Source organism: Rattus rattus, chromosome 3, assembly GCF_011064425.1.
Source record: "Rattus rattus isolate New Zealand chromosome 3, Rrattus_CSIRO_v1, whole genome shotgun sequence".
NCBI classification, from domain to species: domain Eukaryota; kingdom Metazoa; phylum Chordata; class Mammalia; order Rodentia; family Muridae; genus Rattus; species Rattus rattus.
Window position 1 is genome coordinate 145,016,326 of NC_046156.1, and position 25,409 is coordinate 145,041,734.

Below are 25,409 nucleotides of genomic sequence, written 5' to 3' on the forward strand. Positions count from 1 at the left end.
TGTGTATGTGTACAAGTATGTGTGTACACAAGGTGTATGTATTGGTATGTGTGTGTGTACAGGTGAGTATATATGTGTGTGTGTTTACGGGTGTGTGAGTAAAAGATGTGTGTGTGTGTGTGTGTGTGTGTGTAAGTGTTCATGCATGAGATTTTATTAGTTGGAGGATTCTCCTTAGAGTAACCAAGTAAGGTTTTTCTGTAGAAATAAAATTTGAACTAAGGACTAATGACGAAGATTGTCTGAAGTGGACACTTCTAGTTCTTTGGAAATTTAGATAGTCAAATAATGTTTTTCTGCGGCACACAGGTAAAAAGATGTCTTGTGAAAGCAAATATGTGAAAGAACTTTCCTGAAGCAGACATGGGTGAAATGATGTTTGGATATAGCAAGCATGTGAAAGGATGCTTGATGCAGGAGTATAAGTATGACCTCACCGACAGTGGGAGACGAGCACTGAGCATTGGTTTGGTTTGCTCTGCCTTGCTTTTCTTCACTAAAGCCACACATGCATTGGTTCGCCTTTCATAGTGTTGTTCAGCTCAACCTGTGATGATGCTGTCACCATTGAGAGAAACTTGACCAAGAACTGCTCTTGAGGTTCCTGTGGCAGTTTGCTGCTTCCTGGGCCTTGCCTTGGGCCGGTTGGCTGCCTGGTGCCTTCTTGCTGAAAGGACTAGACAGTAGCTGCTGGTTCATGCCTGGGATCTACCTGCCTGGGACTGGTCTGCAGCTGCTGAAGCATAATTGGTGTTTGCTATGGGACTGAACTGCTGCCCAAGATCAAATTCACTCTCCAAGAACTATTGCTGAACAGGTCCACTTCTCCTCTATCCTAATAACTTTTCCACTACCTCTGCTGGATGATGGGCTAGAGGAGAGGTTGAAAAAAAAAGTAGATTGCAAAAAATTTCTGCCTACAAATGTCCAAATGCATTAGGCAGCACCCACTAATGCAAGGAACAAAAGACTTGGCATTAAGCAGGTACACTCTTTGGAGAACTAGATGTGTAGATTTCCATTGCCGTTGGAGTGACGTCAGTTTTGAGGTAAGAAAACGCTAATGAGTAGGAACTGAGGCTCTCCATTGGAAACTGATGGTCTCTCTGCTGTGTATAGCAGTGACTATTCTGCTCCTGCCTGAGGTAGGTGATGGGGAGCGGGCACTTTTATTTATTTATTTATTTATTTATTTATTTATTTATTTATTTATTTATTTTTACCACTTGGAAGACTCAGATTGCAGCTGTATTATTTAGAGTAGTCTATTCAGCCAAATTGAATCAAATAATTAATAATGAGAGCTAATAGTTAAGCTACTAAAACTTTCTACCTTTATTTGAGTGCTGGAAATTTAGGAAAGGCATGATTTTTTAGAACTAACTATATGGTAAATATTTAAATGGGTTTATTTAAAATATGTATCTTTTTGAAATTATTTCTTTTATTTTCTGAGATCATAATCTAATTACAGCATTTCTCCCTTCCTTCCCTCCTTCCAGACCTTCCCATATACCCTCTTTGCTTCCTGTCCATTTCACACCCCTTTTTTTTCACTGTTGTTCATATACACACATATATACACCTAGATATGTAGATACAACCTGTTCAGTTTGCTTAAAACGTTAATCATCTTATCAAATTGACCATTGGAATTGGATTGGTGTGCTCTTCTCTGGCGAATATGACTTCTGTTCTCAGAATTCTTTAATCCCCTTCTTTGTGTAGGCTAGTGGTGGTCTTCTGGGATTTTCCCTGTCCACTGTCATGTCTACTGTTCTTGCTATTCTCCAGCTCATGCTTAGGCAGTCATGTTGGTGAGACTTTATGGATGTAACTAGATCACGAAGAGACCATTTCACATTTAACTTCCTGATCCTCTGCTTTGTCCCCTGAGCCATAGGTGCTGGAGTTATTCTGGGGATGCACTGTTTGGAACTGGGGTCTATAACTTTGTATTTTGATTGTTTATAGTTTTCTGTGATGGTCTCCATCATTTCAGAGAAAAGTTTCCGTGAAGACAGATAAGAACTACATTTGTCTACAGGTATAAGGACAAATGTTTAGAACGTAGTTAGGGATCATGTTGGTTCAGTAAAGAGGAAAAGGTTGCAGGCTTTTTTCGAAGATTCACTAGCCCGGGATAGTTAGCTAGGTTTCCAGTTCCAGCCATGCTTCCCTTTCCTTGAGCAGGTTTCTAAATACAATTACTGAGGTGTTGGTTTAGTGCCAAGTCATATGTGGCACTACTGTGCCCTTCAGTTCACCATTGTTGTAGCTCATAGGTGTCAGTGCTTCCTAGGACTGTTGGTTCCTTCCTTCCATTGGAAGCTTTCACTGTGCTTCCTAGTACCATAAAGTTGTCCTCAGAAGGAAGAATTTCAGTCATTTACAGCCCAAATGCCTCTGCACTCCCTGTTTGGAGCGCATGGCGTCTTTTACAAGGGGATGGTTTAGTTCTGGGGAGAAACTCAGGGCAGATTCAATAGCCTATGATGTTTTGACAGCATCAAAAGATGCCTGATTTTTTTTTGTTAGATGGTTTTTCTCTCTTAAAAGGAAAATTGTCAAACCAGATGAAAAATTTATTTAAAAAATATATATATATATATATATACAGACATATGTGTAGTTTGTGTTCTTTAGTGGATAGTTAATAGTATGATTCCTTATATTTTTTTCAGATATCTTTACTATTATTTTTACCCTCCACAGACATCCTTACTGTTATTTTTAGCATCCTCCATCCTTGTATTGTCTCTTCACCTCCCTAATTAAGGCTTCCCCATGTTCTTGATCATATGACTTACACCTTGATAGCTCTGTTCTTATTGCTTTCATTTCTCATCCCAGCTATGGCTCCTTTTTACTCTTTTTTTCTGAAGCCACTTCAGAATATGTATGTAACATTAAATATTAATTAATCAATCCCTCTGATGGCATGGTTTGCTACCTGTCCCAATGGTTTATGTTCCAGAATGAAACACGCACACATAACCTTTATATTTTAATTTGCCTTAATCCACACAATAGCTGGGCCACTGCTTAATCTGCATGCTGCTAGAATCCACCTCCCACAGACTATTCCAATATATTACTTATTAATTTCTGTGTTCTATCTTGGTGGCTCTGAACCCAGTTGGGCAGTCCTCTAGGCCTCACATTTCTGACTCCTTCACATGACAGCTATGCCTCTTTGTCTTGCCCTCTTCTCAGGTATGGTGTCTCTGCTCCTCCACACTCTCCAGGCATGGTGGATCTCTATCTCCTCCTGATCTCAAGCCTGGGAATCCTAAACTCCTGCCTCTGCCTGTCCTTCCCAGTATTAGCTGTTGGCATCTTTATTTACCAGTCAGAAACAACTGAGGGCAGGTTCCCAGAAGCTACATGCTGACACTCTCATATAAAGAGTTTTTAAGGGAACAAAATTAGCATTCATAATACAAGCAGCTACATATGTACTCACAAATAAAGATTTGGAGTTCAGCATGTGAAATGGAAGAGAACATAGGACATTTGTCTTCCTGAGTCTGGGTCACCTTATTCAATATGATCTGTATTCTAATTTCATCCATTTATCTCACAATTTATGATTCCAATTCTATTTTCATTATGGCTGAATAATATTCCACAGTGAATGTTTGCCACACTTACATTATCAATGAAAACATCTCTTTAAAGTTATATTTATTTCATTTAAAGGTTTCTATCTCTTCTTTACCCTCCCTTTTCCTTCTCTTCTCTCTTGTTCTCCCTTTTGCAATGGTTAATAGGCCAAATCAAAGCACAGTGCTTACAGGCATATGCCTTACTCTGTGCTGCTTCTCCGTCCTCAAGTTGCCAAAATGTGACATGAATATAGCTTTAAATATTAGAATCCGCAAATCTCCTTTTATCCGCGTGTCTCTAAGGAATGTATTTTGGGAGTGTAATATATTTTATATTCATGAGCTACTTGAATTTCATTCTTGTTTCACAAGCTAACTTTAGATTCTTGTAAAAAGAAAAAAAAAATCATGGTTATTTGTGACTCATATACAAATCCACAAAGAACATATATTCACATATATTCAGTACCCCCTGGCATCAGAAATGGTTAAATTTTAACTCCAAACTACAAATGAATACATTCCTTGGCAGTCTGTTTAAAAATGGCAGTTTGTTCTATGAGGGGACATTTTACTCTCTCAGACCTTAACCACTGCCCTCTACTGATGTCATTTCATTTTCTAGGACTTTCTGTTCTCAGTAGAGACGTACAGGTAGTCCCCAGTACCTCCTCCTTAACACCCTCCATAGATTTCTGCACACCCTGCTCTCATGAGCAACCCATGGCATCCTATCCTGCAAGGGTGTGACTAATTGTCTTCCTGAGGACTCCTCAGTGTATCAGCTCTGTCATGACATCTGTGACAAGTGATGGTGCTGTATAGCAGACAGGACAGGGGTGTGAACCCTGTTGGAATCTGACAGTGGCAGCATTGGGGATCTGATGATTCATTTTCTAACTTCTTTCACATTCATTTGAAGATCCCACACCCACTGAAATACCAGCTCCGCTGGGAAAACGTTCTGAATCCTCTTTCATGGTTTCCGGATGTTGTTTTCAACAGTCAGAGAGAGATCTACCTGGAGATGCTGCTTTCTTTCCACACTGTGTGCTGACCTTTGTTACTGTGAGCTCTTCTGTGTGAGTGAGCTCTGGGCTGTCATTCTGACTCAGATCCCTGTAATGAGAATTTGGGAGTTTTGGTTTCTTTGAAAACCACAGAAATATTGTAAGAATGTTTTCCCTTTAATTTCAAGTGTGGGAAACTGGGCTTTTCAGATTGTCCAGAGCAGATGACAATGATTTGACTCATGAAGGGACATGATTTTGCCAGTGGTAGACTGTGTCTTCGACTGTGTGATGTTGGAATTCTGGGGACTTTTCAAAGGTGTATAAATGCTAGGGCCCCGAGCCGCAGGGTGGAGTGTTGGTTGTTGGTTGGCTCCTGTTGGTGGAAGTGGGTTGTGGTTTGTTAAGTAGTCATGGACAAAGAAGAAACAACAAGAAGAAATTAGATATCCTGATGGTGAAAATCAAACTTGCCCCAAGGAACTTGATGGATGGTCCTATCCAGCAGGAAGTATTTGGTAGTTCTGTAAGTCGTCGTCGTCGTCGTCGTCGTCTTCTTCTTCTTCTTCTTCTTCTTCTTCTTCTTCTTCTTCTTCTTCTTCTTCTTCTTCTTCTTCTTCTTCTTCTTCTTCTTCTTCTTCTTCTTCTTCTTCTTCTTCTTCTTCTTCTTCTTCTTCTTCCATAAAACAGGCAGAATATATTGTGTGCTCTATAATTTTGCCAAATAAATATTTTCTTCCTTAATTGAAAGTTATTGTTAAATTGACATTTTTATCAAATGAACTTACAGGTATATCATAGTATTTGCAGTTTAATAGGGAAAAAACCTCACCTAAATTCTGCTTCTTTGTTTCCAAGTGGAATTTCCACTGATGCACCTAATTTAATATTGAATTACATACATCATTATGTCTAATGAGTAAGTACCACGCCTGAAGAAAATGGGGAACTGGGAAGGTCCTAGGAAAATATCTACAGTTCTAGTGGAAACACATCACAGCCAGTCTGTCTAGAATAGTTACAGAGAAACTGGAGGACAGGAAGCAGAACTCAAGGACAGGTGGCCCTTTCAGAAGTGTAGGGTTTCTGTCTACTGAAGGATAAATTAGTCTTCTCTAGTGGAGTCTCACTAAGTGTATTAACCACACCTTAGGGCAGGCTCTGTGCCCAGGAGTAGAAGACCAACACAAAACAAACTACTTCTGTAGTTTTCTTGTTTTATATTACTTTATTGGGTCATTTTTTTGTTCTTTTTTTTTCCTTTGTGTTTTTGACCTTTTGCTTGTATGTTTTGGGTTTTGTGCTTTTTTCTTTTTGTGTGTGTGTGTGTGTGTGTGTGTGTGTGTGTGTGTGTGTGTGTTTGAATTTCTTGTTTTTTTATTTGTTTTGTTTTAAGAGAAAGAGAAGGGGTATGGTTTAAGGTGACTAGGGGGATGGGAAGGATCTTATATGGTTTGGGGGAAGGAAAATTGTGATCAGGATATATTGTATGAAAAGCTCTTTTTTCCAATTAAAACAAAGAAAAATATAGCCTTTTTGAGTTCCCCCAGAGATAAGGAATTTTAGTTGTGCAATGATATGTGAACCAGACAAAATCACCAGGATTTGTGTCTTCACTAACCTTACTCATTAAAATTGGCAAGGATGTAGGAGGTAAGGAGAGTGACACATCAGTACAGATGCTGGGGCACACAATATGTCTGTGCACAGAGAAGTGTGTGTGTGTGTGTGTGTGTGTGTGTGTGTGTGTGTGTGTGTCTGTGTGTCTGTGTGTGTGTGTCTGTGTATATGTGTGTGTGTGCAATTACACATACTTGTGTTCCCATATGTGTGCATATAAGCCTAAGAATGCCTATCATAAGGCTTCTCTCTGTGTTTGGTTATGTTAATAGCTCTCCATTAAACTCTATATTTTTCTCTCTTTCATCATAATTAGTTATATATGATAATGAATTTTCATAAAATTTCATAAACTAGCCCACAATTTTATCTTGCTAATGAATGTATGTTTTTATAGAATCTTGACAACTCATGGAGCTCCTTTATATAGATGTAGATTTATTGTTTGTTAATACGTTTCCTATTTGAGCAACTTAGCTTATATTTAGATGTTTGTTCTTCTCTTTCAATTAGGTTATACTTGTTTTGCTTTTTCTTTTCCTCTTTCTCTCCTAAACTGTGATGTGTCCTCAGAGGAAACTATTCCTTCTTCATACAGAAGGTCAGGATTTTACCCACTGTCCCAAATGTTTCTGGAAGTTCAAATAAAAGGACATGTGAGAAATGCTTAGCTTGTAAGCCTCTCTGCCGCTCACCATATTGCTCCCATCAGCACCTCACCCTCCAAAGCCCTTGTCTGTACGTGTCTTACATAGTAGAGATGGATAGAACCTGGACAAAGGTAATTTACCTATCCTTGCAAATGATTTTCAAGCTTCGTAACTTATAGGAGCCAGTGGATTTGTCATATATCAAGCATTGACCCAAGTACTGTAACCCTATAAATAATGCCATTAGTAACATTGCTTCCTATTTCACAAGTGGAGAAACTGGGGTGTTAATTTCACCTACTTAATAAGTAATGGAGCTAAGCCTCACATCCAGGCAGGTTAATTTGCAGCTGAAGACTTTTAATCACTATTAGATCTGAGTCCCAGAAAGTTCTTCTCATTATCTGATGGGCTATTGAGCATTATGGTTTCACATAGAAAGGACTGCAAGTGAAAATTATTAGAATGAAGGAATCAGACTTGGAGGAGTAAAGTTAGAAAAGACTTTTCTGCTCTGGCCCTAACTAGCTTTCAGGACTTGGAGAGACCCTGCCTTTTTTGTGTAGATAAGCTGAGATTGGGGACTATATGGTGAGCAGCAAGAAAGTTTATTGAGGTAGGCATTTCTCATGTGGCCTCCTAGTTGGCTTTCAGTAATATTTGGGATGCTGGGCAAAATTCTTTTTGATTGTTCATCTTCAAGGTCTCTTGCTTTCTTTCTATGAATGCAGACTCTCGCATGTCTAGGCTCTTTCTGATTGCCAACATCTCATGGCCCAGAGCTCTGTTCTCCTCAGACCGATGGACAATCTCCCTTTCCCCTCACCTATAATGTCATGGTTCTCTATGACATAAACACACAAATGCTTTTCACTTATCTATGACTTCACTGTCTTACTGAACTCGGAAGGTGAGCAAACTATTAACTGATGTCTTTGTACCTCATCCTGACAGTCCATAAACCGTTCTTTCCTCACCTAACTAAGTGTATGAGGACTTTGTTTCACTATTTGCAGTCCAAACACAATGGCTTTGATCCCAACCAATTATCATGAAATTTGTAAGAATGTTTCCAGAACAAAAGTGCCCCTCAGCATCTCTATCAGAACCATTTGGGTCCCGGCAAGGATGGTGAGGATGGAGATCCTATCTCATATGTGAAGAGCGGAGCTGATGTAAAGAAAATTAAAGTGGTACAACGCTACTTTTGCAAAAGTCTGTAACTAATTGTATAGGTAAACGTTTGCATGGATAAATTCAAATTATTTGAAAATATTACCCTGAGTACTGACTCACCACAGGACTTAATCAGTTTTATCCTGTTTTCTTGGTTCTGGTTTCTCATTTTTGGTAGACAAAAGTAAAAAGACCAATGATGTTCTTTCCTGGTTAGCATTTTCTGGGCATCTTCTTTGACCGAGAAACAATGCAGTCAGGTGAAGCAACTAAGGTCCTTGCTTTCAAGTATGTGTTTGATATTCCCTTTCATATTCTCATCCATCAAATTTAAAAGAGAGCACCAGAGGGCGTTTCATCTTTAATGCAATATTCTACGTAGACAATGACCACATACTCTGCTTGTGGACATAAGATGGCTGTTCGGGGAAGATGATAAGAAATGAGTATTTTTAGTAACCTCAGGCTCTTGTGAAAGATTTTTCATCTGCAACATAGTCTATTTATTCTTATGCCTTTTACTTAAAATACTGGGCATTGATATCTTGACTATGAATGTGAATCATCACGACTAAAGTCATTGCTGGTTTCTCCTGTTGATTTTGGTGCAAGTTAACCATTCATGTATTTCTTCAGAGTGGTATGGAATGTGCTTATACTTTAAAAGTTCTTCCTTTGTTAGTTATTCTTTGTTTATCTGATAAGAAATTGAACTGGGAATCTCCTATCTTAATGGATATATTTTCGCCTTCAGTAAAATTGAAGTCTCTCAGTCAATTTTTCATGAGCAGAGCAAGGCTTTTTTTTTTTTTTAATGTGAGGTCTGTGCTTATATACATTACTAATATCAATGACTGTGTGAGGTATGGATGACCAGTTGTTTCTGCAGCACTTCTTGAAATGGCTGTTTTTGTAAGCTGCATTTTCTTTGATCCCGTGCCAAAGACTAGAAAGGCTTTAAATATGAGCAATGCTATGTGTTACAGTATTGAGTTCTGAAAAATTTAAACCAAGTAAGGAAGTTAATGGGCCATAATTTGTAGAGATAAATGGTTAGGTAGGATTTACTAATTCACACAACTGTGGTGACTTGAAAAAAACGGAGTAAAGCAGATTAGAAATCATGATAGCAGGGCCATGAGGAATGTGGTAAACTGCAAATCATGCATAATGCTCAAAGTAACTTATATCCAATTGACAAAGCAATCTAGTCAGTGAATTTAACAGGGAGCCCAGCCTTCTCTGTGTGTATAACTCTGGGTATGCAAGTCAATAGATATATTTATATTTCCATCCTTTTCCTTTGAAATTTTATCTTTCTGGAGTATCTTTTTAAATAGCCTTAAATGCTAGTTCAAGGAAATCACCAAGGGATGAAAATAGCATGCATTTATGTATATGTAATAGCATTTGTTTATATATTTATAGTTCTTTCATCAATTTAATAAAAATGAGCTTATAGACTCAGTACTTCTAAAGAAGAATAAGGCTTCCTGGTTTGGTATGACACACTCTGCAAAGCCTTTCTGAGTTTCACAGCTTTGACTTTTACCAATTGATTTTCATAAGGGATAACTAACTGGGTGCTCAAAATTGCCACATGCTTTCCTTGTACTTCAGATAGAAAACCCTTGGCACCCAGAGCTGTGATATGAAAATGCTAAGCATTAAGCAAAATGGATTAGCCTTCATAAGGAGAACTTCCGTCTGCCAGTGCCAGAGGGGTTAATGGAAAACAGTGTGTCATGTTTGCCGTTTCCCCTATATTATCTTGCCCAGAACACCTGCTTAACGAACTAGACATAAATTATCACACTATAAGCACATTCTTTAATAACAAAAGCCTGCAGAGCATTTCTTCTTGTTGAAATAATAAGCTCAGAAAAATGATTTTGATGAAATTTTCTTAAATCCCACAAGCAAAAAAAAAATTTAAAAATATATTTATGAACATCAATTTTTATTCTCTCTAGGGTTACTAAAAGGAACTTTGTAATACAAAATGCAGTATTTCAATTGAATCTGAACACTCCTTTGTCAAGGGCATGGGTGTGCTTTGATTTGATATGCTGTAGCCTTTAGCTGGTCCTGTGGAGGTTTTCTCTTCATGTTTTTTTCAGCTATAATATCACTGTGAGACGTTCATATATATATATACATATATATATACTATAAATATGTAAATACATAAATATGTATATTACAGTAATTAATGTAATGATGGTCAGATAATACTAAACAAAATGTAACATTATAAATATGTTGGTAATTTTTTTCTTAAGTTTTAGTGTAATAACAAAGGTATTGCCACAGGGTAGTAGTGTTTAATTGTTCTCCTCTTTTGGCTACTTGCACAATATTTCCTTGAATCATGGAAGGTAGATCACAGGAATTAGTCAGATACAGATTGAATCACTGAAGTCCAATGTCCTAAGTATATGCAGTCCGAAGCAATAGGGACCCACCCTCAACCCCTGAGGAGCAGCCAAGGGCTATATTGTTGTGGGAGTCACTTGGACTACCCTGTCAAACCATTAAAAAGTAGGTTTCTTATGCTCAGTACTAGAACTTTTGTTAACCTGTGGTTATTGTGGTTTGGGAGCATTTTTAGATTTTTAGTCCAAGTGTCTTAACTTTCTTAAAGATTCTCTCTCTCTCTCTCTCTCTCTCTCTCTCTCTCTCTCTCTCTCTCTCTGTGTCTTCCTCTGTGTGTGTGTATACATATACATATACATATACATGTACATATACATATACATATATATGCATGACCATACACTTAAGTGTATTGTGTTTAATTTAAGGTAAATATAAAATAATATGATTTTTCATTTTCAAGATATGTAGATGGAGGTATTGACTAGAGTTATTTCTCTTCATTAACTTTGCTGCTTAGATTTGCATATCTAATTCAAATATGCCTTTATACATTAACTAATGTGTCTTTATTAATAATTTACATGTGCATTTTGGATTGTTGAGAAGTAAAAGAAACTAGAGTATGGGAAACTCCTTCTTTTACCATGTAGTAGTTGAGGGTCTAAGTCACTAAAGTCAAATAATCTCCTTAAATTTATAAATAAAAACAAAGATGCATTGTACTCAAATATGAAATGGAGAAAATTATGACTAAATTAGAATTTTCTAATTTTTAGAAAAAACGATTTAGAATAGCAATGATGTGGTCTTCCTTTAGAAAGAGAATAAATTGGAGTTTGTATTTCCATTAGCACAGCAAGCTAAAACTATCTCATTGCACAATTCAGCAATTTGGGGAATCCAAGCAAAATGTGCCATAGGATTAATGGATTATTTTTTCATTTCAAACAAAACATTAGAACGAATAATGTAGATGACAGAAATTCTGTGTAGAGAGAACTCTTAGTTGAGGAAATAGGTGAGATGGTCCTTTCATACTAAGTAGCAGTGGACATGAAGATCTGAGACCATCTTTTAAAAAAACAATAAAATGCTTTTGATAGGTGCTGAAAGAACAAAGTGATTATTTTGTTTATTCTTGTAGTACATAGAAGAAGTAGAGAGGTGATTGATATTTGCTGATCAGACCCAATATGGCTTGAGTAAGGTTTGGATTATTGACATTCTTGGACTGAGTTCTCCTGGGATTACTCAACATGTAAGAAATGTCACCACATTGCTGTGTTGTGCTTAGTAAGGGTTATAGGCTTGTCATCAGCAGTGATGAGAGGGGTGAACTTGTCATAGGAGTTTGACAGTTTAAAAGGCTTGCCTCTGTTCTCAGCTTGATATATTCACTTACATCCAGACCACCTGTGGCAAGAAGCAGAAATTTCCACAACACTTAACGTTCTTCTAACGTCTCAGCAGAGATTGATGGAGACCTCCAAATTGTAGAACACCTAACAAAGTGTATTAAAAACTTCAGCTTACAGATTTGCAAAGGTTTTACAAGTTCTATGTCTTTCTTGGGAATTAGTCCACATTGTTAAAAAGTGATTTCCACAGTGAGAATTATTATTTATTAATTAGCACTTTTATCTGATTTTAATATTCATAATTATACCACAGTAAGTGAGCACGAATATAAAAACACACTTCCAATTCTATCCCTGCCATTTTTTCTTTGCTTTCATAGAACTGTGCGATCAAATTAAAATGAAGGGTGGTTTTTATTGCCATAGTTCTTTCTTTCTTTGGTCTGTTTCTATCTGTCTGTTACTTCAGTTTTATTTATTTCATATTAAAATATTAAAATATATGTTTTAAGTGATCACTTTACTTCTATTGCATGGTTAATATTAAGGGATGCAGAGATAAACCAGTCAGTAGAACTTTTCTGTTGCAAATTCAGGAACCTGAAGTCAATACTCAGAACCTATGTGAAAAATCCCCAGAACACAGTGGCCAGCACTGTAGTCCAAGAGCCAGGAAAATGAAGTCATGTGGGTCCCTAGAGCTTGCTGACCAGTCAGAGTCTATTTGGCAATTCCAGGCCAGAGAGATACCTATCCTGTAATTACACAGATCATGTCACAGTTCCTAGAGTGTCATGTCCAATTAAGTCATAGATTGTTGCTTTGTCTACTCATATAACATTTCAAAAAACAGAACATACTTAGGAAAAATCCTCTTACGAAATAAACAAACAAAAAATATGACATGTATAAAAGAGGCTCAGACCAGATCTTTTCCATGGCTTTGTCTTATGGAGATGGATGAGGAGTATAAGAACAAGAAATGACTGTTGCTGTCCTTTATTGCATAATGTAATTCACACATTGATTTCACTCAATTTAGTATGCGTATGAATGTTTTATAATCAGAACATGTAGAGGGTATATGTTTTTGAGTAATCCTCAATATATGAACATACTCAGAGACAATCAGAAGTCCAATGGGTCCAACACAGTTTTCCCTTCTCAACTCCAGGCTCTGTAAATCTTACTATGATGTAGTCAGTGCCGGTTCTTGCCTACTTTAGTATACATAACAGGCATCTCAGAAGAAAAGATGAGAGAAGCTTCATCTTAAATAGGAGATTTTCCACAACAGGATTTCCCTAAAACACTCAGGTAGTAAATGACAGGAGAGCAGACAAGAACAATCTTCAAACCCTTTAGATTATGAAATGACTGGGAAAACAGAGGCTTTCTGCAGGAAGTAACCAAGCAGAAACTGTACAAGGAGATGAGTCACACAGGTTCAGGGTCATTGCCCAGCATCTCCACAGAGGGGCATGAGGAAAATGTGGAAAGAATGCTTCTGCATGCTGACATGCTTACAGGATATGTGCAGGAGCACTAGTGAGGCTTCGTTTTGTTCTTATTGAGAGACTCAACACAGGACCCTAACTCTGACCTAGAAGACAGGGAGTTCTCCAGATCTGCTATTAATAGTGCTGCCTACTCCCCGTGTTCATACTTCTCCTCTGGTACACTTGTCACAGTCCATGTTCCAGGGCCAAGGTTATAGCATCCTTGTTCTCTTTGATCATTGTGGAGGATCCTCTAACAGCTGGATGTGCTCCGGTACATGAGCACTCAAAAGGAAGTTCATCCCCTGCTTCCTGCCATTGTCCTAAGGGGAACCAAGTCATTGGCATCTGTGAGCAAACTCTTATGACCATCCAAACACTCAGTAAAAATAATTAGAATCTTCATTTAAAATCAAGAACCAGAGAATTTTACAATATTCTGGTGACTTTTTTTCTCTACTTAATTTGAGAGCACAATGTGAAATAAAAAAGAAAACATTCCAATTAATTCCATTACTCAATAGTTGCTCATTAATTTCAAGCATTTGCTGTTAATAGACACTGTTGGAGAGTGTTTTATGCATTTAGGTGTCATTACTAAGTCTCAACTCTAGAAATTCAGACTATTTCTCCTTTGACTTTGAGTTTGACTACATGATTTGCCTCAGTAAATGTCTCTAGGTTGATGCCTCACCAGTTTCAGAAAATGTTCTTCAGAAGCTGCGTATGTTCCTGCTTGCTCTCTGGAGCCTCATATTTACATGGTGCCCATGTCAACACGTTGAGGCTAGCTAGATCCAGGAGATAGATAAGGCATGCAGAGCTGAGCCAGGCTCTGCAATTAAGCCAAGTCTGGATGACAAGTAAGACTAGATAAGATCAGCAGAACTGCCCCCATGATCTTGATATCTGAAAGAAATTATTTTTCGTTCAAGTGACCAAATTTTGGAGTTGTTTTTGTTTTGGGGTGTGTGTGTGTGTGTGTGTGTGTGTGTGTGTGTGTGTGTGTGTGTGTGTGTGTGTAAATCACTTCAAATACTGAGGATATGTGCCTAGATCAAGAATTCATTTGGAGATATTTTGAGTTTTATTATTTTAAAATGCTTACTTATTTTAAGGTCTATCAAGCTATTAAACACTATTTTTCTTTCTTTTAAGCATATTTAAAAGTCTAAATCTTCAATTAATTTGAGTTAAAAAGCCTTTCTACCCTTCACAAATCTTCAGGACTCTAGAACTCCTTAATTAAATTCTAAAAGTATTAGAATTATTCATATTTTCATTGATGCTACAATGAAAAAATAATTCCAGAGAGTAATCTGTGTCTTCTTGAACACAAATCTAAGTATTTTGCTTAGAAAGATATGCTAGAAATCAGTCTGGAGGTTCCTCAGAAAATTGGACATTGAACTGCCTGAGGATCCAGCTATACCTCTCTTGAGCATATACCCAAAAGATGCCCCAACATATAAAAAAGACACGTGCTCCACTATGTTCATCGCAGCCTTATTTATAATAGCCAGAAGCTGGAAAGAACCCAGATGCCCTTCAACAGAGGAATGGATACAGAAAATGTGGTACATCTACACAATGGAATATTACTCAGCTATCAAAAACAACGACTTTATGAAATTCGTAGGCAAATGGTTGGAACTGGAAAATATCATCCTGAGTGAGCTAACCCAATCACAGAAAGACATACATGGTATGCACTCATTGATAAGTGGCTATTAGCCCAAATGCTTGAATTATCCTAGATGCCTAGAACAAATGAAACTCAAGACGGATGATCAAAATGTGAATGCTTCACTCCTTCTTTAAAAGGGGAACAAGAATACCCTTGGCAGGGAAGAGAGAGGCAAAGATTAAAACAGAGACTGAAGGAACACCCATTCAGAGCCTGCCCCACATGTGGCCCATACATATACAGCCATCCAATTAGACAAGATGGATGATGCAAAGTGCAGACCGACAGGAGCCAGATGTAGATCACTCCTGAGAGACACAACCAGAATACAGCAAATACAGAGGCGAATGCCAGCAGCAAACCACTGAACTGAGAATAGGACCCCCGTTGAAGGAATCAGAGAAAGAACTGGAAGAGCTTGAAGGGGCTCGAGACCCCATATGTACAACAATGCCAAGCAACCAGAGCTTCCAGGGACTAAGCCACTACCTAAAGACTATACATGGACTGACCCTGGACTCTGACCTCATAGGTAGCAATGAATATCCTAGTAAGAGCACCAGTGGAAGGGGAAGCCCTGGGTCCTGCTAAGACTGAACCCCCAGTGAACTAGACTGTCAGGGGGCAATGGGGAATGGGGTTGGGAGGGAACACCCATAAGGAAGGGGGGAGGGATGTTTTTGGAAACCGGAATGGAATAACACTCGAAATGTATATAAAAATACTCAAGTTAATAAAAAATAAAAAATAAAAAAATAAAAAAAAAGAGAAAGATACCTGAAGCCTTGAGCTTCTGAATGCATAAGCACTGTGCACAACAGGAAAAAAGGTGGAAAGGATGCAGATCTGGGGCTAAGAGCTGCTGAGGGTTTATTGTAGTCATTTCGAAGATGCTTTTATTTACTTAAATATTAGCTACCGTAAGTACATGTCAAGAGTTAGAGCTGAATCCACGTGGATCAAGCTAACTTTCCACTCAGCCACCTCTTAATGAAGTGTTCTTCAGTGAGCTGCTGTCACCTTACACTGACAGACAGTGCTAGGAACTTTTCTGACAGTCATTCTATTGTGTAGTTACCATCGAGTATGCCATAAAAATCTCTTCGGAAATTTCATAGTAAATGCTGTTTTTCTAATCTTACTCACACAATCCTATTTCCTTGCCTCACATGTTCAACTTTTTAGGTTAACTCTGTGTTGTGTATGCCTTTTCACTCAGCCTTGCAATCATGCAACAATGTATAAAATCTGAACCTAAATAGACTTGGTTCAAATGTGACAAAGTGAAAAAAAAATCTGAAAATCCTTTCCGTGACATGTATTGATGAGCGAGATGAATTCTCCAGCCACCTATAGATTTGTCTACATGGGCATGAATTTAACTGTCATTTTGGCATTAAACAAAAGCAGGGCTCTGATACTGCTTCAGGTTGTTTTCTATTGAGAATATGCGCTCTGAAACAATTCACTGGTGTACAGTTTACTATATCTTCTATAGGGCTACAGGATGCTGCCCCAAGACACCACTCATTGATTTTTGTACTGATTTCTAGTTGCTGTGATAAAATATAGGCAAGCTAGCAAAGACAAAATTTATTTTGGCTTACAATTCAAGGGAGTATACATCCCAGCACGGCATCCCATTCTAGAAGTCAGGAAGAAACCTCAGTACATTTCTTCTGCATACAAGAAGCATCAATGAGAGGAAGTGAGGCCAGGTTACAAAACCACAAACTGTGCTATAGCTCAAATTTCTCATCCGGTAAGACTACCTCCTAAAGGTTCCAGGTCAACTGGGTACAAAGTATTGGAAGCCATGAGCTTATGGAATCATTTCTCATTCAAATCATTACAGGTGTAATGTAAGTGAAAACCATGGATAGAGCCAATATTCCTGTATATCAAGTCAAATTGTCTAGCACGAACCCAAGTTATTTCGATTTAGCCTCAGCTGTTTGAGCTAGCCATGTAGATTTAGAAATACAAATGATAATACAAAAAAATTGCAGTTACCAAAGAGATTTGTTTGTTTCTCAACATGTCAAAAAGCCCACATGGTTTGCTTTTAAAGCATTCTTGATGCGTTTTCACACTCTGTGGTTGTTAAATTTTCTCTTTTCTGTATTTTGCATAGTGTTTATTTGCTATCATTTTATAAATTCAGCTTATTTTTAAAACTATAACCATATATTGAATTATTTATTAAATAACTAAAATAGACAAGAGTCTTTTCATTGAATAGCTAATGAAATAAAATTAAATCAAACAAAACACTCAGCTTTGCAGAGATCACTACCTCAGATACGATAGGCTGCAAGTGTCTTTGCTTCTCCAAGTCACCTATTCTTACTCTCAGTCTAACTTAACATTTAGTCATTGGATTTTTTTATTATGCTTCCATGAACTGTGTTATTCTCTTTTGTTTTTATTAAATCTATGTTTGGCTATTTATCTTTTCTTAATTTAAATTCTCTGAGTTTTGCAAAAGTCTTTTACATTAAAATAATTTAATTACCAAAATCATACAGCTGCAGGCAGAATTTCCTTGTAATTTCGTCAACAACTGACATGATCAGGAAAATAGCCAAGCCCTGGTTCCATGGAGAAGAGCAAACAGGGAGAAATCTCATAGTACATATCATAAGCTCAGTATTTGTGACCTGCAGGACAGATTGCCTCACCTGGTCTGTTCAGAATGGACTGTACTGTCTGTTTCCTTGAAAGGGGTCTTGTCTAAAAGTGGTTTTTAGAAGAATGCTGGGTGGAGGAAATCATGACAATGTGACCTTAAAGGATTCACACAAATAAATGCTACGGTCAAAATGCAGCTGACAAGGAGTTGAGTTATAAAAACCAAACAAACAAACTAAATTTAACAAACAAACAAACATAAGAACTAGAAGGAGGAAATTCCCTGCAGAGACAAGAGCTATAAAGCTGGAGCCTCCAACACTGCAGCTTAGTCTGTGGTACTTACTGTGTTTCACTGGAAACAGGCTTGAGATCCTCAGGTTGTGGGGAACAATAAAAGGCACCAAGCAGATTTGAAAATTAACTGAATAGACTATCAAAGAAAAGATAATATAATTGAAAGTAAGATGTAATGGGCTAATGGGTGTATTTAGCAGCCAATTGAATGAATAAAGAGGAGAACATTTGAGAATTACAAGATTTAATAGAAGAAATTATCAAAATACAATGAAGTGGTAGGATGGGAAGGAAGCTGTAAAACAGAGATAAAAATGGTAGAGTAGGATCATACAGGAATACAACATATGCTTAATTGGAATTCCAGAAGGAGTAGAAAGAAAGAAAAATGAGAGTAAGTGACATCAGGATAAATAATTCTTGGAGAATTTTCTAGAATAAGCAGAGCAGTTCATAGATGCTTGGAACAGCTTCCTGCTTAGCACCGCCATCAACAGTACCAGACCTGAAGAGATGGCTTTTGTGTGCTGTGTGAAAAGAATTGTCAATCTAGGACTTTATGTGATGTAAAAACAAATGCCAAGAATATAATGACATAACAAAAGCATCTTAAATAAATACAGAGGGGGAAATCCCATTGTCCTATCAAAGGGATATCTAAAAGGTGTATTTCACACATGGAATTTTACATGGCTGTGAGGAAAGACAGCTTCACACTTGTAGGAAAAATGGAGTAACTGGAAATCACATTCAGTAAAATAAACCTCGCCTCTCTTTCTTCCCTCCTCCTACCGTGCGTGCGTGCGTGCGTGCGTGTGTGTGTGAAGGCAGAAAGTAGACATTGAGAAGGAGTCAGGAAGGAAGAAACTGAAAAAGAGAACAATGAACACATTGTTAACCTGAAGGTAAAAGGACAATTTGGAGGGAAGAAGAGGACCAAAAGAGAAAAGATAGAGGACATAATGTAGGACAAATGAGAGCCAAGTATACATAGCATTATGTATGAAAATGCTCTAATGAAATCAATCGCAATGCATGAGATTATAAAAGGTAATGCCAAGCGCTACAGGGGGGAGTGAAATGTTTCCAAAGGAAACACCAAATTAGTAATATCAGTCTACATTATCTTTAGCCATATGAAAATAAAATTAAAAGGTGCAAAAGAGAAGTAAACATTACAAAGAGGTGATAGGGCAGTAGCTGATGAACTGGCATTCTGAAAAAGAGGATCTGGGTTGTATTTGGTTCTTAATACTAAAGGGTCATATGTGTCTATTGTAATTTAGCAACTTGGAGAAAAGATTGAACAGCATTTAATCAAACCTAGGGGTGGAATGTGTTGGTTTAAATAAAAAAATATTCACCATATGCTCTAGTAATTGAACATTTGGTTCTCAGTGGCATTGTCTGGGAGATCAAAGTACTGAAGTCTTGCTTCAAGGAAGCATATTGCTAGGGGGAAACGTTAAGATTAGCTAGTCCTACCCTACTTGCAGTTTGTTCTTTTTATTTCATGCTTGTGGTAGCAGGTGTTACGGTAACAGGTGTGACAGGTGTGGTAAGGGTGTGGTGACAGATTATAGTTCACTTGTGACCTTTCAGCATTCTACTCCTGGTGCCTACCTGCCACTTTCTGCCATACTGTGCCCACCATGAAGGACTATCATTCTCTGGAACTGTATGCCCAAATCACCTCTTTTTTCCATGAGGTGCCTTGATCATGGTATATTATCATAGCAATAGAAAAGTTACCAATGAATTCAGGAATTGAAAATTTGAACTTAAAAGTAAGGAAATACTGCAGCATTCTCTGATGTAAAATAATGGTGCTCCATTTTCCAGCCCACAACTCTGCTTGCATTTCTGCAGGCCTCCTGGCACTAGTGACAACCAGCTAAGACCCTGACTACACCCCCAATGCCCTGTCTGTCAGGTCCCCCTAAAGCATACCCAAATAAGTAAACTGTACCTTGTCCCCTATGGTCTATTATGTAGCCCACAATGTTGCATTCCTGGAGGCCTGCCACCACCAGGTGCAATCAGGTCAGTCTCCTGTATCAAACCCTTGCTCACTAAGTCCCCTTAAAGCATGTCTAACAACAGTGAACTGTCCTCTGCCTTCCATGTCTCAATGACAATTCTGCCTGCTATCCTGGTGGCCACTCTGGGATCAGAGACTCTAGGCTACGCTGGTACTATGGATTCCTGAGGCCACATGGGCATAAAATTCCCAGGGGAGACACCTTGCTAGACCTGAACCAAATAGACTGGAACAACAACAACAACAACAACAACAACAACAACAACAACAACAACAGCAACAACCCTTCTGCCATGTAATAATAAAAACACCAAGTGTTCAAAACAAAGGATATTAAAAGTTGCAAGTTGCAAGAAAAAAAAGTCAAGTACCATATAAGGAATACAAATTACCATCTAATGTGGTAATATGGAAGTACCATATAAGGAATAGAATTAGAATTACACCTGACTTCTCAACAGAGTATCTAAAAGCCTGAATGGCCTGGGCAGATGTGTTGAAGTTTCTAAGACACCACAAATACTAGCCCAGACTACTATACCTAGCAAAACTTTCAATCACCATAGATGTAGAAAACAAAATACTCCACGACAAAACAAAATTTAAATAATATTTATTGACAAGCCAACCCCTAAAGAAAATTATAGGGGGAAAACTCCTACTCAAGGAGAATAACAACACTCAAGACAACAAGGAAATAAATAACTTCACACTAGAAAAAAACAAGACACACACACACACACACACACACATACACACACACACATACAGACACACACACTACCTCCACCAACATCAAAATAACAGGAATTAGCAATAATTGCTAATTTATATCTCTTAACACCAATTCACTCAATTCCTTAATAAAAAGACACAGACTATCAGAATGGATGAAAAAAAAATAGTATCCACTATTCTACTACAAACAAGAAATATATTTCAATATCAAAGATAGACATTATCTCAAAGTAAAGGGATAAAAAATTATTTTTTTTTCATTTTTTTCCTCCATCTTAATTAACTTGGGTATTTCTTATTTACATTTCGATTGTTATTCCCTTTCCCTGTTTCCAGGCCAACATCCCCCTAACCCCTCCTCCTCCACTTCTATATGGGTGTTCCCCTCCCCACCCTATCCCCATTACCACCCTCCCCCCAACAATCACGTTCACTGGGGGTTCAGTCTTGGCAGGACCAAGGGCTTCCCCTTCCACTGGTGCTCTTACTAGGCTATTCATTGCTACCTATGAGGTTGGAGTCCAGGGTCAGTCCATGTTTAGTCTTTGGGTAGTGGCTTAGTACCTGGAAGCGCTGGTTGGTTAGCATTGTTGTTCATATGGGGTCTCAAGCCCCTTCAAGCTCTTTCAGTCCTTTCTCTGATTCCTTCAATGGGGGTCCCGTTCTCAGTTCAGTGGTTTAATGATGGCATTCGCTTATGTATTTGCTGTATTCTGGCTGTGTCTCTCAGGAGAGATCTACATCCGGTTCCTGTCAGCCTGCACTTCTTTGCTTCATCCATCTTATCTAGTTTGGTGGCTGTATATGTATGGGCCACATGTGGGGCAGGCTCTGAGTGGGTGTTCCTTCTGCCTCTGTTCTAAACTTTGCCTCCTTATTCCCTTCCAAGGGTATTCTTGTTCCCCTTTTAAAGAAGGAGTGAAGCATTCACATTTTGGTCATCCTTCTTGAGTTTCATGTGTTCTGTGCGATAATTTGAGCATTTGGGCTAATATCCACTTATCAATGGGTGCATACCATGTGTGTTTTTCTGTGATTGGGTTACCTTACTCAGGATGATATTTTCCAGTTCCATCCATTTGCCTATGAATTTCATAAAGTCATTGTTTTTGATAGCTGAGTAATATTCCATTGTGTAGATGTACCACATTTTCTGTATCCATTCCTCCGTTGAAGGGCATCTGGGTTCTTTCCAGCTTCTGGCTATTATAAATAAGGCTGCTATGAACATAGTGGAGCATGTGTCTTTGTTATATGTTGGGGCATCTTTTGGGTAGTCCTAGAAAATAGACACAAGAAGCAAGCTGGAGTAGTCACTGCAATATCTAATAAAATAGACTTCCAATAAAAATAAAAATTAATAAACGAAATGGATAAGAATACTTCATACCAATGAAAGGATCAGTCCACCAAGATGATGTCTCAATTCTGAATATCTGTGCCCCAATTGCAAGGGCAATCACATTGGTAAAAGAAACTTTAGTAAAGCTTAAATACAACATTGAACTTCATGTATTAATGGTGGGAGACAACAACACCCCACTCTCATCCAAAAAGAAACTAAACAGATAACCATAGAACTAACAGATGTTATGACTCAAATGGACCTAACAGATGTCTACAGACCACTTCACACAAACACAAAGAAATATACCTTCTTCTAGCATCTCACAGAACCTTCTTCAAAATTGACCATATATTCATTCACAAAGCAAGTCTCAACAAATAAAAGAAAATTGACATAACTCCCTTATCTTATTATACCATCATGGATTAAACCCGGATTTTAAAACAGAAACAATATAAAGCCTACAAACTCATGAAAACTGAACAATTATTTATTCAATGACTACTGGGTCAAGGAAGAAATAAAGAAATGAAATAATTTCTAGAATTCAATGAAAATTAGTGCACAACCGAGACTTGTAGGACACAGTGAAAGCAGTACTAAGAGGAAAGTTCACAGTACTAAGCTCCTTCATAAAGAAATTAGTGAGATCTATAGCAGCAAATTATCACTACACCAGAAGCCTCTAGAAGAAAAAGAAGCAAATATATCCAAGAGGAATAGATGATAGGAAATAACCAAACTGAGGGTTGGAATCAATAAAATAGAAACAAACAGACCTATACAAAGAATTAATGAGACAAAGAGTTGTTTTTTTGAGAAAATAAAAAAAGATAGAGAACCCCTTAGTCAAATTAAAAGATCATCTGTCTGTCTGTCTGTCTGTCTGTCTGTCTATAATGAAAAAGGGAGATATCGACAAATGTAGAGGTAATAAAAAAATTATTAGGTCATACTTTAAAATAAAAACATGTGCTTCACAAAGTTTGAAAATCTAAAGGAAATGGACAATTTTCTTGGTAGATACTACTTTCCAAATTTAAATCAGGATCAGGTAAACAATTTAAATAGACTTATAAGCTCTTAGGAAATAAAAAGTCATTAAATTCTCCATACCAAAACCAGCCCAGGTCTCAATGTTTTTAGCTCAGAAATCTATCAGACCTTTAATAAACAGCCAATATCAAACTCTTCAAATTATTCCACAAAATAGAAACACAAGGAACACTGCCAATTTCAATTTATGAGACCACAGTAACCCTGGCCTTTAAACCAAGAAAGAGTCAGCCTGGAAAGGGAATTTCAGACCAATCTTCCTTAGAAACATTAATACAAAAAGACTCACTAAAATAGTTGGAACCTGAATCCAAGAAAACATCAAAAATATCATCTGCCATGATTAAGTAAGCTTTATCTCAGAAATGAAGGCATGATTCAACATGTAAAAATCCATCATATAATCCACCATATAAACAAACAGAAAGAAAAAACAAACCACTTGATCATCTCATTAGATGCTGAAAAGGCTGTTGGAAAACATCCCTTCATGATAGAAGCCTTGGAGATGTCAGGGATAAAAGGCACACCCCAAAACACAATAAAAAACAATATACAGCAAGTCACTGGCCAACAGCAAATTGAATGGAAAGAAACTCAATGCAATTACACTAAAATCAGGGACAAGACAAGGCTATGCACTCTCTCTCTATTAATTCCATATTGTATTCAAAGTAATAACCACAGCGATAAGACAATTCAAGACGATTCAGGAAATACAAATTGGGAGGAAGAAGATAAAGTAGCTCTATGCACAGATGATATGATAGTATCAGCAAAGTGGTTGAATACAAAATTAACTAAAAAAATAAGTAACCCTCCTATATACAAACAATAAATGGGCTACAGAAGAAATTAGGGAAGCAATACCCTTCACAATAGCCACAGATAATTAGAATTTGTAAAGATCTCCCATGATCATGGATCAGTAAGATTAACATAGTAAAAATGCCCATCCTACCAATCAACAGATTCAATGCAATTCCCATCAAATTAGATTCAATGAGATTCCCATAAAAATTCCAACACAGTTCCTCATAGATTTCAAAAGAATAGTGCTTATCTTCATATGAAATGCACACACACACACACACACACACACACACACACACACACACACACACACACCAACAACAGCAACAACAACAACAAAACCCAGGATAGCTGAAATAATCCTGTATTTCTGGAGGTATCACCATCCCTGATTTCAAACTGTTCTACAGAGCAATTTACTAAAAATCATATTGTACTCACATAAAACAGACAGGGTGATCAAGGCAATTGAATCGAATAACCAGAAGTAAATCCACAAACCTAAGGACATCTCTTGCTGTCTCAGATGTGTAGCAAGGGGATCATTCCTCCATTGCTGATGGGAGTGCAAACCTGTACAACCAATTTGCTAATCAATTATGGAAGTTTCTCAGAAAATTGGGAATGGATCTACCTCAAGACCCACCTACATCACTCCTGGGCATATACCCAAAAGAAGCTTCACCATATCATAAGGACAACTGCTCAACTATGTTAATAGCAGCTTTATTCATAATAGGCAGAAACTGGACAAAATCTAGATGTCCCTCAACCAAAGAATGGATTTAAAAATGTACAATTACACAATGGAATATCACCCAGTTATTGAAAATGATAACATCATAGAATTTGTAGGCAAATGGATGGAACTAGAAAAGATCTTTCTGAGTGAGGTAACCCAGACCCAGAACATGGTATAAACTTACTCATATGTGAATATTAGCTGTAAAGTACAGGACACATGTACTACAGTCCACAGACCCAAATTAACTAAATAACAAGGGAAGTCCAAGGGAGATGCTTGATCACACTGAAAATGGAAAAGAGTTAAGACCCCCAGGGATGAATAGACTGGGTTGGGAAGGACTGGGGCTGGGCACAGAACAGATGGATTGGGAAAGGATAGAGGGAGAGAGAACTAGGAGAAACTGGATTAGGAGGTTGGGCATCTCTGGGATGAGCCAGAAATCTAGGACAGTGGAAATTCTGAGGAATCTATGAGGGTGGCAGTAGCTAAGACTCCTAGCTATGGGGAATATGGATCCTGCCTGGCCATTTTTGGTAACCAGGCAAGCCTTCCAATGGGTGGACTGGGATATCAACTGAACCACACATCTTAGACCCAAAATTTGTCCAGCTGATAGGATGTGCAGGGTTAAAAGATGGAGCAGAATTGAGGAAATAGCCAGCCAATGACTGAGCCAACTTGAGATCCATGCCATGAGAGGATTTCCGCCCCTGACAATTAATAATATTCTTCTGCACCTGAAGACAGGTG

At 37.8% G+C, this 25,409-nt stretch overlaps 1 pseudogene; it reads left to right on the top strand.

Moving 5' to 3' along the window:
• Positions 1 to 363: 363 nt before the first annotated feature.
• LOC116895963 overlaps positions 364 to 25,409 on the top strand; it is a 39,165-nt pseudogene continuing 14,119 nt past the window's right edge.